The sequence below is a fragment of the Mesoplodon bidens genome (genome assembly GCF_964165515.1).
Source record: "Mesoplodon bidens genome assembly, chromosome: 15".
NCBI classification, from domain to species: Eukaryota; Metazoa; Chordata; class Mammalia; order Artiodactyla; family Ziphiidae; genus Mesoplodon; species Mesoplodon bidens.
This window is the reverse complement of record NC_138171.1, coordinates 7,829,168-7,842,846: the sequence shown is the minus strand read 5'-3', so window position 1 is coordinate 7,842,846 and position 13,679 is coordinate 7,829,168.

The following is a 13,679-nucleotide window of genomic DNA, read 5'->3' as shown; positions in this document are numbered from 1 at the left end:
GCCACCAGGGAAGCCCGATTTTGCAATTTTTAAAAAAATAATTAATTAATTTTTTGGGCTGCATTGGGTCTTTGTTGCTGCCTGCAGGCCTTCTCTAGCTGCGACGAGCGGGGCTACTCTTCATTGCACTGCACAGGCTTCTCATTGCGGTGGCTTCTCTTGTTGCGGAGCATGGGCTCTAGGCGCACGGGCTTCAGTAGTTGTGGCACACGGGCTCAGAGGTTGTGGCTCGTGGGCTTTAGAGTGCAGGCTCAGTAGTTGTGGTGCATGGGCTTAGTTGCTCCCCGGCATGTGGGATCTTCCCGGACCAGGGCTCGAACCTATGTCCCCTGCATTAGCAGGCAGATTCTTAACCACTGCCCCACCAGGGAAGTCCTGATTTTGCAATTTGAATTCAAAAATTAACATACAGGTAAATGTTCCAAAGATCCAAGAAGTATCAACCTCATAAGTCTTTCGCCCACAAAGACCTCTCATGAATACACATTGTCCATGGACAGATCAGCAGAATGTTTCAGATGTTCACTGCAGACCTGCTGGTAGTGTCTCTTCCACTTTTCCATCTTTATCTTTTTCTCCTATGCATAACTCTCTGTTTCCCTCATTGCAAACAATTATTTTTGAACAATTATTATATTTTGAACAATTGAACAAATGTTTCTTGAGCTATTAGCAAGGTATACTCGTTTGCTCTGTGGCCGATAAAGGAATGAATAAGACAAAATTCTCTACTCTCAAGGGGTTTAAAGTCTAGGATGGAAAAGCAAATATACAATAGTCATTACGATGCTCAACTTGGCAGTTCTAGTCAGAAAGATGATGGTAGCAATGACATACAATTTCTAAAATCCAGATCAACTTCGGTGATTAAATAGTTTGTCTTTCAAACTACCAGTATATTGAATAATTTTTTTTTTTTTGCGGTATGCGGGCCCCTCACCGTTGTGGCCTCTCCCATTGCGGAGCACAGGCTCCGGACGCGCAGGCTCAGCGGCCGTGGCTCACGGGCCCAGTCGCTCCGCAGCATGTAGGATCTTCCCAGACCAGGGCACGAACCCGTGTCCCCTGCATCGGCAGGTGGACTCTCAACCACTGCGCCACCAGGGAAGCCCTGAATAATTTTATAACTAGTTTTTTGAGTGTGTTTGTGTGCTTTTCCTGATCCCCAAGTATCTCTATTTCTATTTTTCTCTTCTGACTGCTCCTATCTCCTAAAGGGAAAATATGTGAAGAGGAGCTAAGAGGGGAAATAGACAGATTTATAGAACAATTAAAATGTGAATCAGTGAATTGCCTATAAAAGACAAAAATATCATTTAGAAAACTCTAGCCATCCATGTATTTTTTTTCTGAGTTGTACCATCACTATAGATTCTTTTATTTCTGTTTTATAATGCATAATACAGTATAGTGGCTTTAAATTATTACTATATTAATTATCCATGGATGGTGGTATTTTGCATATAAATAAAAATGGTTTTTGCTGTTAATGCATGACATAAAATCTTAGTTTCTGTTGTCAGGGCAAAAAGGAAACACTAAAATAAGACTGAATTAAAATTAAAATATCCAAGGAGTTTGGAAAATGTGAGGATTTGCAGCTTACTAAATTGTTACACAAGTGGACACTTATGATTGGAACTTTAAGGAGAGAGAAGTATGAATAGCATATTATCATTAGGAATAATAATAATTATTATTATCATATTATCATTAGGAATAATTATCATAATGGAATAATTTGCAGAGTTTGGTAAATTATGGACTGAGGGCCAAATAGGGCCTGCTGCCTGTTTTTCTAAATAAAGTTTTATTGGAGCACAGCCCAGACCTATCATATACATATTGCCTATGGCTGCTTTTGAACTACAGTGGTAGAGTTTAGTTGTTGCAACAAAGATTGTATTGCATGCAAAGCCAAAAATACTTATTCTCTGACCCTTTATCGGGAATGCTTGCTGATCTTTGGAACTGAGTCACAAGTTGGCTCCAACTCAAGGATCTTAATTCCTTTTATTCTTTGTGTCTATAATAACCTAAATCTTCACTCAGTTTACTGGCTCTTATTGTCATTCAGGTCCTAGCTTAAAAGTCACCTCCTCAGGGCTCTTCAGGGAGGCTTTCCTGTCCCGGAAAACCCAATCTCAGTTAGCCTCTGAGCCTGCTGCCTTGCCTACCCTTCCACTTCCCACCATATCATCCTGTTGTATTTACTCGGGGCACTTCTCGTATCTGAGATTACACTGTTTATTGGTTTACCTTTTCCCCTCACTGGAATAGTTTCTAGAAGAGTAGAGATCTTGTCTGTCTCTTTCTCCTCCTTAACCTTACACTGAGGTCTGAAGAGCATTATTCGCAGTCCTCATTGGTTATTGACTGAAAGAACTGGAGTGGAGCTCAGACACTGTTGCAGCCATCTTGGACGTGTTTCCAAGGGTAGTAATGTCTGTGCTCTGACCACAGTCAGAATTGCCTTGGGGTACATGGAAGCAACCTAAGTGTCCATCAACAGATGAATGGATAAAGAAGATGTGGCACATATATACAATGGAATATTACTCAGCCATAAAAAGAAACGAAATTGAGTTATTTGTAGTGAGGTGAATGGACCTAGAGTCTGTCATACAGAATGAAGTAAGTCAGAAAGAGAAAAACAAATACCGTATGCTAACACATATATGTGAACTCTGAGGGAAGAAAAATGTCATGAAGAACCTAGGGGCAGGACAGGAATAAAGTTGCAGACATAGAGAATGGACTTGAGGACATGGGGATGGGGGAAGGGTAAGCTGGGAGGAAGTGAGAGAGTGGCATGGGCATATACACACTACCAGATGTAAAATAGGTAGCTAGTGGGAAGCAGCTGCATAGCACGGGGAGATCAGCTCGGTGCTTTGTGACCACCTAGAGGGGTGGGATAGAGAGAGTGGGAGGGAGATGCAAGAGGGAGGAGATATGGGGACATATGTATATGTATAACTGATTCACTTTGTTATAAAGCAGAAACTAACACACCATTGTAAAGCAATTATACTCCAATAAAGGTGTTAAAAAAAAGAAAAAGAATTGCCTTGGGGTTACAGGGAATGTATATGTGTGTGCTGCTGGTGGGGATGGTGCTAGACTGAACTGCTTCTTAGGAAGTGAATTTCTCAATTACCTTCCTGAGATATTTGCTTTGAAGATTTCTGGATAGTAAGTGGTTTGTAGAGCATCCCATCAGAATTATACATGAATCTTTCCTCTGTCACTTTAGGAGTTACCTTATCTCAGGGTTTCATACACACCTTTGCAGAGGTATGTTTGTGAGGGAATCTGAGCTTGTGACATAAGCCAAATGCCAGATGTAACTTTGTCCTATCGTCCCACAGTAAGAAATTTGGAAAGCCCAGCTTTGTGCTACTCAGTTCATCTTGCTGATTAACTGACCTGAAATTGTATCCATTTGTTTAATTTTATTGCCTTCCAAGGTATTTTTGCCAGATAATAGGCACTGTTAAATATTTAATTCATCAACTAGAGTTCTGTTTATGGAATATTTATTAGATGCTTTTATTGAAGGTTTTTTATCTTCAGTTTTTCAACTGATAAATCTTATGACAGAGAGCTTCAAATCGGCTGTACTTTATGTCATCCTTCTTTTGTGAGAGGAAGCAAAATGTGATAGGGTGTTCATAAACTCAACTGTGTAATTAGATGTGACCTAAGACATACTCTACTGTGTCCTTCTCCTAACCTTTCATACTAACAATCTGACCTTCCTGACTGTCTTTGAAAAAAAATTGCTGTTTTTCTTACTAGATTTTTAAGGGAAAATAAAGTGGTTCATATGTCCTATTCACTGTAATGCCTTGATGGATTATTTTGTTTATTTGTGCATTCACCAAATATTTATTGAGCCATTTCTATGTGTTAGGCTGTGCTGGCACAGGTGACAAAGTCCTGGGCTCAATCACTCGTGACAAATATTGCTCAATCTACTACAAAACTTCCCTTTAGAAATCATTTTCCATTACAAGGTTGATATAAGCAAAGTGAAACGGAGATTTGAAGACTATATATAGAAAATTACAAGAAATATAACACTTTTGATGTGAAAATTCCCATCCGAAACCTACTGACATCTTATTTCCCTCTTGAATTACATGAATAAAAATGCTGAAGTATGTGTGGATAGAATATGTAAAGATATTTACAATAATAATATAATAATGGACTTTCCATGAGCACTTATTATTTGCTAGGTGCTTTGTGAACATTATTTCTCTATCTTGCAACACTGTTCCCATTTTCTAGATGAGCAAAGAACCATGAACATGGTTGAATGGTCTGGTTTTAAGCTGAAGTCTTACTCCAGGGCTCTAATACTCCTGCCACCCCCAAATGCCTCTGGTATCTTCTAAACTGACAGAATGCAGTTTGCTTTTCAATGTTGTAAGAAATATCCAGAAATCAAAATGTGTTTTGATTTTTCCTCACACTGGTTGTTTCCTAGTACAAAGATGGCAAATAGATTGAAATGAAGAGAAAAATCTAAACAGTGGCTCTCCAAGCTAAGAATATCCATGTTCCACAGACCACATTTAACCAATGGATTGGTTCTTGGGGTGAGAAACAAAAACGATTGCACCACGTTCATTCATACTGACAAAAACACACAGTGCACGTGCACATATGTCACATCCTGGATTCACCCAGGATATTTTATTTCAGTGGTTCTAGAGTGAAACATACAAATATGTATTTTTAGTAAACTCAACAGGACAGGTGCGTCTGATGTACTTTTAGATCTACACGTTTAATCTATTTCATCCAACTCTACAAAGGTTAATTTGTGCCCTTCCATTTTCTTTTTTTGGATTTAGCTTTTCCTTCCATCACTGAATTTCTTTCTTCAACATCCCAGGGAATGAGACTACACCAACACTGTTCAGCTCTGTGTGGCCAGATTATTTCCTTTTTAATTTATTTTCCAAACCTGCTTCACATGGATTGGAGACACCGCCTCTGATGTTCTGCTTAATTACAGCCAAAATTTTACATTTTAAAATTTCACTCGTGAAATTCTGAAAATCAACACTTACACATCCACCAGGGAATTCCTGCAATTATATATCGAAGTGGTCCAGAATCGAATGGTCCAGCTACTTCTGCCAAAACATTGGTGTATTCCTATGAGTTAATTTTAGAAAATTGAATTAGAACTTTTGCAATTAATGACATGGTATAATCAGAGACAGCTACTATTTTGACTTCTGTTACCAGACATTAGCCTGCTTTTGAACTTCATATAAACTGAATCATCACTATGGACTTGGTTGTGCCGGGCTTCATTTACTCATTATTATGTCTGTAAGAGTCATTCACCTTTGTAGATTTTTTGATGATGGCCATTCTGACTGGTGTGAGGTGATACCTCATTGTAGTTTTGATTTGCATTTCTCTAATGATTAGTGATGTTGAGCATCTTTTCATGTGTTTGTTGGCAATCTGTATATCTTCTTTGGAGAAATATCTCTTTAGGTCTTCTGCCCATTTTTGGATTGGGTTGTTTGTTTTTTTGATATGGAGATGCATGAGCTGCTTGTAAATTTTGGAGATTAATCCTCTGTCAGTTGCTTCATTTGCAAATATTTTCTCCCATTCTGAGGGTTGTCATTTCATCTTGTTTATGTTTTCCTTTGCTGTGTAAAAGCTTTTAAGTTTCCTTTGCTGTGTAAAAGCTTTTATTTTTGTTTTTATTTCCATTTCTCTAGGAGATGGGTCAAAAAGGATCGTGCTGTGATTTATGTCATAGAGTGTTCTGCCTATGTTTTCCTCTAAGAGTTTTATAGTGTTTGGCCTTACCTTTAGGTCTTTAATCCATTTTGAGTTTATTTTTGTGTATGGTATTAGGGAGTGTTCATTCTTTTCCATGTAGCTGTCCAGTTTTCCCAGCACCACTTATTGAAGAGGCTGTCTTTTCTCCATTGTATATTCTTGCCTCCTTTATCAAAATAGCTGGAGAGGGTGTGGAGAAAAGGGAACCCTCTTGCACTGTTGGTGGGAATGTAAATTGATACAGCCACTATGGAGAACAGTATGGAGGTTCCTTAAAAAACTAAAAATAGAACTACCATACAACCCAGCCATCCCACTACTGGGCATATACCCTGAAAAAACCCATAATTCAAGAAGAATCATGTACCACAGTGTTCATTGAAGCTCTCTTTACAATAGCCAGGACATTGGAAGCAACCTAAGTGTCCATTGGCAGATGAATGGATAAAGAAGATGTGGCACATATATACAATGGAATATTACTCAGCCATAAAAAGAAACGAAACTGAGTTATTTGTAGTGAGGTGGATGGACCTAGAGTCTGTCTGTCATAACAGAGTGAAGTAAGTCAGAAAGAGAAAAACAAATACCGTATGCTAATACATATATATGAAATCTAAAAAAAAAAAAAAAAAAAGGTTCTGAAGGGCCTAGGGGCAGGACAGGAATAAAGATGGAGACGTAGAGAATGGACTTGAGGACACGGGGAGGGGGAAGGGTAAGCTGGGACGAAGTGAGAGAGTGACATGGACATATATACACTACCAAATGTAAAATAGATAGCTAGTGGGAAGCAGCTGCATCACACAGGGAGATCAGCTCGGTGCTCTGTGTCCACCTAGAGGGGAGGGATAGGGAGGATGGGTGGGAGAAGATATGGGAACATATGTATATGTATAGCTGATTCACTTTGTTATAAAGTAGAAACTAACACACCATTGTAAGGCAATTATATTCCAATAAAGATGTTAAAAAAAAAGACAAACTAGATTGATTTAGAAGGAAAGCCCAATTTATAGATGAATATAAACCAGTGGTTATTAAATTGTATTAACAAAGAAGTGTTTGGTATAGTCCTTCACTATTAAAGAAGATATTTGAAATTATAAAAAAAAACAGTCATCATCTTGTTGCATGGATTCAATGTTGTTTTATTTCTGTGTGTTATAAGACTATAGCACAGTTTGCCCATTTTACTGTTTATGGTTATTTACGTTGTTTCTAGTCTTTTGCTATTATGAGTACAGCTGTTAGAAACATCCTCGTACTAATCTTTTGGTGGACCTAAGCCCTAATTTCCATTGGATATATACCTAGGAGTGGAGTAGACATATGTTTTGCTGTAGTAGATATTGCCAAGCAGTCTTCAAAATGGTATGTAATGCATTCCATACAAAGAGTATGAAATACATTCATACCAGCAATGTTTAGGAGTTGTGGTTGTTCTACATTATTGCCAGCACTTGGTATTATTAGTCTTTTTATATTTTAGCAGTTCTGGTGAATATGTAGTTGTTCCTTATTGTGGTTTTAAATTTCACGTCCCTGATGTGGTCTCATCTTTGTAATGGCTGTACGATATGCCAAGAAAAAATGTTCCATGTTTTATTTAACCAATCATCCTTTGATAGGCCATGAGTCTGATTTTAGTATTTTCCTCTTAGAAATCATATTTTCTCTGTGTATATGCTGTGATAAAGCTCAGAACTTGAAGCACTGGTTCAAAAGTTAGTTTATGTTAAAACTGTAATAGCTATAGTTCCTCCCCAAATTGTACTCATTTATACATGTCATTAACGTATGAAAATACCCTTTCCCATACCCTAGACAACACAATATATTGTCAAGATTTAAAAATGTATGTCAGTCTAATCAAGGAAAAGTGGTAGCTCATGGAAATACTTGAAAGAAAAAAATATCCTCCTGTAAGTTTTTTTTACCCAAGTCCCCAAAAGTTACTGATGTGTTAAGGAAACAAATATCCAATTGGAGTTGGCAAAACTCTGGTAAATTTTGTGGGGACATAAGGTACAAAGGGTGAAAGTTTCATGGTTCTTCAGTGGTCTCACAATATTATCATCTTGGACAGAATCCTATCCATGGTCACACACAGGTAGTGATGTTAACGGGAGAAGATAATGTCTTCTGATGCTTATATTTTATTTGCTTTAATGCTGCACACTTTATGTTAGTTTCTTCATTTCATCGCAGAAATGACCCTTAAACAGAGTGTCAGGAAGTGAGGATAACTCTGCCTAATGCTGGATTCAAAGGCTGCTCCTTATTATAGGGAGGAGTAAAGCATGGCTGTCCTGGGTACAGGGAGGGAGGGAGGGAGTACTAAGGGTGATGTTAAAAATGGGGAGGCTGGATATTTTCCCAGTTGCTTCCATCAGATAATTACCAGGTGGGCTCCTTAATTGTGTTTTTATCAATTCCCAAGTACTCAGAAGTGTGTATCATAAAAGGTGAATATATAATGTATTCCAAAGGGAAACGGGGTTTTCTGGGCTGTTCAGTTGGCTTTCAAATGCCAGTGGTCCTATCTCCATGCTACATCTTAGCTTTCTCAGTTGACCAACTATTTGGGAGATTTAACATTTTCAAGGACGAATTTTAAGAAAAGGATTTGAAGACGCATCCTGTTGATTTTAATTGAGCGTAAACAAGTTGAATTTTCTCCACTGTGGGTTTTAGTAAGTAAGAAATCAAGCTCATACAATCCCCTTCATCCAAAACAGACAAGTCTGTATTTTATTAAAGGAAAACTGAGCTTGCATTTAGAGCTTATTAGTAATGAAACAAATATTCTGAAGTTTAAGAAGTATATGGGAAGAAATAAAATATCTAGAGGCAGTTACAGAATTGGGCATCAAAATTACTTTTATAAAAAAAGAACATTTGTCATTTTTGTTTAAAATCTTGATTTATCACATTCTGAGCCGAACTTGAAATGTTGTGTTTTTATTTTACTTAACAGCATGCCTTGCCTGCAGGCAAACAGAATGTTGAATTAAAACTTTCAATACTCTGGGGCAAAATCTGCTGCTTTTAATAAGATACACAGGCTCATTTGGAACGTTTCTGTCATTACACAAACGAACTGAGCTTCCGTTTATCATGTTCATTGCTTTAATTCTGGGTGCATGGCATTGGGGAAGGAGACGGTTGCTAGGGGACACATGGCCTGCAATAAGCAATAAATTTGAAGATCTGTCAACAGAGGCACTCGCTCTCTCAGGTAATTGTCTGACTCCATCTTCTTTCATCTATAGCCAAGAAGATTTCAAATGGGTATTGTTGACAAATGTATCACTTTATGCAAATTGCTTCAAAGAAAAATGAAGTAGAACTCCACATAAATAGATGCTATCAGTGAGGTCATCTGTCTTAAAAAGAAAAAAAAAATGGATCACCTTGATTGAGCCCTTCTATATGTCAGGCACTCTACAAAGCGTGTCATAGGTATAAATACACTTATTCTTCAAAATGACCTTTTGATTTAGGTATGATTATTATTATATTTGACCTGTAAGGAAACAATAAGGCCAGAGATGTCAACTGGCTTGACCAAGGTAGTGGAGATGGGCTTTTATCCCAGGAATCTGACTCCAGAACCCAAGCTATCAACCAGTATGCTATGTTGATTTTTAATTGCAGCATGTGCTAAGACTTGACCCTTTTGCTTCTGGTATGAGGATGTAATGGAGCAGACCAGAGGCCAGTTTCTGATATAGGAATGTCTCCAACATTTGCCCAGGCAGGAAGCAGGTAGGTCCAGGTGTGAGGGGAACTGGCAATCAACATGCCAGAGATGTGAAAATCCTTCTATTGGTATATAGAAAATATTGTTGATGCTTATTTTATTGGTATCTGTGTTTCATCTCAAAGATCACCATTTTCCCCATGCATCACCTTATTTATCAGGGCAAGAAAGCCTTATGGTAAAGACTGGGAGCTGCCGCAGACTCACTCTGGTAAAATCTTGCTTATACTGTGTCATCTAGATAGCTCACTATGTGAACCATGAAACCTCTCTTATTCCTTGATTTCTACATCTCCAAAATGGGCATAATTACCACCACTTTATAGGGTCATTGTGAGGATTTCAATGAGATAATATTTGTGAAGAAATTTGCAAAGTGCTCTAAGGTCCTGATAAATAATAGTGTAATCGTCATCATTAGAGTCATCCTATTATCACCTGTCAACTTACGGCAGGGCATGGATATTTTGTGTTTGTGACATAAATATGACACTTTCAGCACGTTAGTAATTTGCATTTGAGAAATGGGGATAATTGTGATCATTAAACTACATGTATTCAGTGCAGATTGAAGTAGAGGGTTGAATCATCTTAAAATAATTTATCCCCTGAATAATTTGAGTCAGTATTTTCAGTATTTATACTTTGAAGTAAAAGAGTTTTGTTCAGTTTGATACATTTGTATTGAGCACCTGTGCCAACTGTGAGTGGGGCAAAGCTAGTCTTTATTCTGTGAGTTTATATTCCAGGAGCAAAAGCAGCACACCAATGCAACCATCTATCCATAGATCCATCCACTGATGAACTCATAAATATCAATAATAGGAAATAACATATACGCAGCAATGAAAATATTTGGTATCTGGGAAGACTCCAAAATGAAGATGAGATGTGAATAAGATTTAACCATAAATATAAATAACTGAGGGGTTTTAACTGGGGAAAGAGCAATATTCTTAATATACTCCGTTATTTATTTAGTATATGTTAGTTAGCTACCTGCTTTGTAGCAAGCCTGGTGCTAGGTGCTTGGGTTGTAAATGGTGAGCAAACCCAGAGATGATTCCTGATCTCATGGCACTCCTAGTTGATTTGGAAATACATCAGATCTGTATTTTAGATGATTTTACGGTGACAGTGTACATAACATGAGTAGAACAACAGTGGAATGCCAGGAGGAAGAAGATGGTTGCGGTAGTTCAAGTGCTATTTTATGAGGAATTGAAGTAAGGTAGGGAAATATATTGATTTGAATTATCCACAAAAATGCATCAGATTATTTTCCTGTTAGTCTATACGTTACCCACATTGTGTTCATTGAAGGAGAAGAGGTGAAATATACGAGAGTGTTTCTTGTCTACCTGAGTATTCAAATTTGTGGTTTTTTCCAAATGGTGTTGCTCGGAGGATAGAGATGGAAACAGAACCAACTCCTGATAATATAGAGTAGATGGATCTTAAAAAAATGAAACAGTGAATAACTGTCATGAAAATGACAGCCTGGGATGCACACAAAGGGAACAAATTCTAATTTCAGATTGTGCAGTCAGGCAACAGAGCTAAGCAGAAATGAAAGGCTTTGTAAAAATCTCATGTCATAGTCTAATTTTGCACGTAAAACATCCGCCCACTCTAAGCACAGATAAAAAGTGCTTAACCTTAGCAAACCTGTATCTGAAAACTTTTCTGCGAGGTTCTGATAATATGGATGAGATTCGACTATTGGGCCCTTAGAAATTAGCCTGCTTGTCTGTGATGCTCAATATTTCAAAACTGTGTGTTGAATTTAGCAAACATCTACTGAGAATCTAGCACAGTGTAGGGACATGGGTAATTCAAAGGTGAATGAGGCTTGGTTTATGTCCCAGAAGTTTTCAGAATCTAACCCAAAGGTTGAATACCACAATGGTAAAAACTATGGACTTTGAAGTAAGAAATCCCTGGGTTCAAACCCCAACCCTTTCACTTAACGTCAGTGCCCATAAGGACATTACAGGCCTTGCCAGTAATTCTCAATTTTGGTGTCTCTTTAATGACAATAATATTAATATTGAATTGGTTTTCTACACTGCATAACAAATAACCACAAACGTAGTGGCTTAAAATGACACACATTTTTAACTTATAGTGTCAGTGGGTCAGTACTCTGGATATTGCTTAGCTGGGTCCTCTGCTTAGGCTTCCAAAAGGCTGAAATCCAGATTCCAGCTGGGCTGTGCTCCCTTCTTGAGCTCAGGGTCCTCTTCCAAGGTGACATAGTTATAGGCAGAATTTGGCCAGAATTTGTTACTTTCTGGCATTACCTGACCTCCAGTTTGTGTGTGTATTCACTGTCCGGCTCTTAGAATTAGTAACTTCTCCAAGGATACCTGGTTCCTTTTTGAAAAAGTGGTATTAGAAACCAAGATCTGGTTGCTAGATGTGTTCATTGCTACTGGGGTGTCATTTCTTCTAGGTGACCTCAGTAGACAGCAAGGAAATCTATGTTTGTATACTAATCTGGGTTTATACACATATCTATCAATATTTCTATATATAATATCTGTATTTAGATTAGGCTAAGCATGCATTCCTACTGATGTCTCCAGCTATAACTTATGTCTGCATTGTTCATTCTAGCCTCCTCCCATTGCTTATCTGTATATTCTACTCCAATCATGAGAAACCTGGCTCCCAATCACCCTTACCCATTTATTTAATCACCCAATTCCAGTTTATGGGTATAGTGGTTTAGGAATGTCTAATATTAAAACTTGTGATATGTGTCTATTTATTTTTAGTTGTGCATCAAGTGTCAGTATAGAAAGAAAATTTTGTCCTGTGCTTAATCTATAAACCAGTGAACATAATATATTGGTGGTGAGTCAATAAGAAGTAAAATCTTTTTGGTTTTAATTTTTATGTTAACTAATGTAATTCATGTATATAGTTTTAAAAAGTGGTAATGCATGCAAAGAGCTTAAAAGTAACATAAGGTAAAATTTTTGTTAGAGGTAATAGAATACAGTGGTCCCTGCCTCACTCTACCCCATCCTTGATACCTGTTCTCCAGAGAAAAACATATTCAACTTTCTAAGGTTTTGTGTGTGTGTGTGTTTGCACATGTGTGTGTTTACCTCAGTACCTCTAAATAGTATGCTTATACTGCTCTTTCTTTTCTATTTATTTATTTATTTATTTATTTATTTATTTATTTATTTATTTATTTATATTTTTTTCTGCGGTACGCGGGCCTCTCACTGCTGTGGCCTCTCCCGCCGTGGAGCACAGGCTCTGGACGCGCAGGCTCGGCGGCCACGGATCACGGGCCCAGCCGCTCTGCGGCATGCGGGATTCTCCCGGACCGGGACACGAACCCGCGTCCCCTGCATCGGCAGGCGGACTCTCAACCACTGCGCCACCGGGGAAGCCCCTGCTCTTTCTTGATAGAAACTTAATCCTGGAAATAACTCCTTTTCTGCTGAGATAAGGAATACTAAGATAGCTAATTGCCTCTTAAATGAATTCATGATCAATCTTTTTGTGATTATCCCTGTTTACACCCTTGCTTTCAAAAACTCTAGGTACCCTTTCCTCACAGCCACTTCACTTAGATTTGATATGTTACTGCCACTTGCTCACCAGCTTCCCACATTCCACATTTGATTAACATATTTCTTCTGCTCTTTTTCCCTTTCTCCTTGTTGTCATGAGTCTATGCCTTTTAAGTTGATGCCATTGCTGCTTGAGTGGGATTGTTGGACAGAGCAGAGATGAATGCTTGCATTTTATTCATGTATGTTTAATTAGAAGTCAAAAGCCAACTTTAAAACCTAGAGTCTGTCATACAGAGTGAAGTAAGTCAGAAAGAGAAAAACAAATACCGTATGCTAACACATATATATGGAATCTAAAAAAAAAAAAAAGATTATGAAGAACCTAGGGGCAGGACAGGAATAAAGACGCAGACGTAGAGAATGGACTTGAGGACATGGGGAGGGGGAAGGGGAAGCTGGGGCGAAGTGAGAGAGTGACATGGACATATATATACTACCAAACGTAAAATAGATAGCTAGTGGGAAGCAGCCACATGGCACAGGGAGATTGCCCAGTG